Source organism: Eumetopias jubatus, unplaced genomic scaffold, assembly GCF_037043125.1.
Source record: "Eumetopias jubatus isolate StellerSeaLion01/CBP00866 unplaced genomic scaffold, mEumJub1_p1.0 scaffold_4, whole genome shotgun sequence".
NCBI lineage: Eukaryota > Metazoa > Chordata > Mammalia > Carnivora > Otariidae > Eumetopias > Eumetopias jubatus.
Window position 1 is genome coordinate 145,289,158 of NW_028274810.1, and position 3,199 is coordinate 145,292,356.

Sequence of the window (3,199 nt, forward strand, 5' to 3'; positions counted from 1 at the left end):
TTTTTCGGAATAGTTTGAGAAGAATGAGTATTAACTCCTTTTTAAATGTTTGGTAGAATTCCCTTGTGAAGCTATCTGGCCCTGGACTTTTGTTTTTTGGGAGATTTTTGATTACTGATTCAATTTCTTTGCTGGTTATCAGTCTGTTCAAGTTTTCTATTTCTTCCTGTTTCAGTTTTGGTAGTTTATATGTTTCCTAGGCATTTATTCATGTCTTCCAGGTTGTCCAATTTGTTGGCATATAATTTTTCATAATATTCTCATAATTGTTTATATTTCTGTGATGTTATTTCTCCCCTCTCATTTGTGTTTTTATTTGGGTCCTTTCTCTTTTTTTTAATGGATCAGTTATTTAATTACCTTCTTTGTAAGAAATTTAGAACACCAATTTGTGAGGGTAAACTCCATTTGTGAGAGAAAACACGGAGCAGAGGTAGCCCTGAAGCTGAGGAACAGCTTTGATTTTTGGCAGAATTTGCGAGTCCACAGCTTTCTGATCAACCTTGCGCTGCTCTGTAATCTCGTATTTCTCTTTCTCGGTGCCGAAGATCTCACCCTCCTGCTGTCTGGGCTTATGCAGCTTCTTCTTCTTGAAGTAAGCATCAGTTGAGATATTTGGGGATTTTCACACTGCTGATATCAATTTTGGTAGAAGTAGCAATGACGAATTTCTGGTGTGTTCTACGCAGAGTAACTCGATTGAGGGACAGAGGTCCGGTCACAAGTAGCAAGCCACTGCTCAGTTGCTTCAGGAAAACGACCCTCTTGCCTCTGTGGCGCCCAGTGAGGATGATCAAAATGGTCCCGGGGGTGATACTAGCTCGCGGCTTTCTCACGTGCTGACTGAAAGATGTTTTGCCGTGGCTCCACTGCTTTCGAGGCACATCTTCAGTAGGATAATACCTAGGCATTTTGTGAAGTTTAACCACTCGGGTACCATTGTTCTTGTCACCACCAACTGGTTTTGTGACAGTAGCAAGAACTTTCTCCTTTTTTTTCTTTTCAACCTGGATTTAGCTGCCGAATACTTCCTCTTGTACATGGCCTTTCTGGAATACATAGCCGATCAGGAATATCTGCCAATTCCTCTGACAAGGACAGGGTTTCGGCTGCAGTGGGGCTTCCCCTTCTTTGGCGTTTTAGCCTTGGGGTTACCCTTCTTAGCCTTGCCACCGGCATCAGCCTTCTTAGCTTCAGGTTTCTTCCCCTTAGTGTCCAGCTTCTCAGCTTTTTCGCCCACCATCTTGCAAGATGGCAAAGAGTCTCTTCTTTTTAATAAGTCTACCTAGGGGCTTATCAATTTTATTAATTTTTTCAAAGCACCAGCTCCTGGTTTCATTGATCTGTTCTTCTGTGTTTTTGGTTTTGTTTTTTTTTTTTTAGTTTCTATATCATTTATTTCTGCTCTAATTATTATTTCCCTTCTGGCTTTAGGCTTCATTTGTTCTTTTTTATTTTTTTTTAAGATTTTACTTATTTATTTGACAGAGAGAGACACAGCGAGAGAGGGAACACAAGCAGGGGGAGTGGGAGAGGGAGAAGCAGGCTTCCCACAGAACAGGGAGCCCAGTGCAGGGCTCAATCCCAGGACCCTAGGATCATGACCTGAGCCAAAGGCAGATGCTTAACAACTGAGCCACCCAGGCACCCCTTCATTTGTTCTTTTTCCAGCTCCTTTAGGTGTAAAATTAGGTTGTTTGAGATTTTTCTTTCTTCTTGAGGTAGGCCTGTATTGCTATATACTTCCCTCTTAAGGACCGCTTTTGCTGCATCCCAAAGGTTTTAGACCATTGTGTTTTCATTTTCATTTTATTTTTTAATTTCTTCTTTGATTTCCTGGTTGACCCATTCATTGTTTAGTAGCATGCTGTTTAACCTCCATGTATTTGTGGTCGTTCAAATTTTTTTCTTGGCAAGTTTCATAGCACTGTGGTCAGAAAATATGCATGGTATGATCTCAATCTTTTTGTACTTGTTGAGGCCTGATTTGTGACCTAGTATGTGATCTGTTCTGGAGAATGTCCCATGTGCGCTTGAAAAGAATGTGTTTTCTGCTGCTTTAGGATGAAATGTTCTGAATATATCTGTTAAGTCCATCTGGTCCAGTGTCTCAGTCAAAGCCATTGTTTCCTTTTTGATCTTCTGCTTAGATGATCTGTCCATTGATGTAACTAGGTTGTTAAAGCCCCCTACTATTATTGTATTATTATCAATGAGTTTCTTTATATCTGTTATTAATTGTTTTCTATATTTGGGTGCTCCCATGTTGGGGGCATAAATATTTACAATTGTTATATCTTCTTGTTGGATAGACCCCTTAATTATGATAGTGCCCTTCATCTCATTACCATCTTTGGTTTAAAATCTAGTTTGTCTGATATAAGTGTGGCTACTCCACCTTTCTTTTGACTTTCATTTGCATGATAAATGTTTCTCCATCCCCTCACTTTCAACCTGCGGGTGTCCTTAGGCCTAAAATGAGTCTCTGTAGGCAGCATATTGATGGGTCTTGTTTTTTAATCCATTATGACACCCTATGTCTTTTGATTGGAGCATGTAGTCCATTTATATTCAGAGTAATTACTAATAGATATGTATTTAGTGCCATTTTATTACTTGTTTTGACATTGTTTCTGGAGATTTTTTTTCTGTTCCTTTCTAGTTTTTGTTACTTTTGGTACTTCTTTCCCACTCGAAGAGTCCCCTTTAATATTTCTTACAGGGCTGGTTTAGTGGTCACAAATTCCTTTGGTTTTCGTTTTCCTGGGAAACTCTTTGTCTCTTCTTCTATTTTGAATGATAGCTTTTTTGGATAGAGTATTCTTGGCTGTAGATTTTTCCCATCCAATACATTGAATATATCATGCCAGTTTCTTCTGGCCTGCCAAGTTTCTGTAGAGAGATCTGCAGTTAGCCTTATGGGTCTTCCCTTATAAGTTAGGGACTTAACTTCTTTTGTCTTGCTGCATTTAGAATTTTTTTCTTTATCACTATTTTGCAGATTTAACTACAATATGTCTTGGTGTTGGCCTGCTTTTGTTGATTTTCATGGGAGTCCTCTCTGCCTCCTGGACTTGGATGTCTGTTTCCTTTCCCAGATTAGGGAAGTTTTCAGCTATTACTTCCTCAGATAAACCTTCTGCCTCTTTTTCTCTCTTCTTCTTCTGGGACGCCTATGATATGAGTCTATTCTCGTGAT

General features: G+C 39.3%; 1 pseudogene; it reads right to left on the bottom strand.

Moving 5' to 3' along the window:
• Positions 1-367: 367 nt before the first annotated feature.
• Positions 368-1,243, bottom strand: LOC114215620 (large ribosomal subunit protein eL6 pseudogene; annotated as a pseudogene).
• Between the last annotated feature and the right edge of the window lie 1,956 nt (positions 1,244-3,199).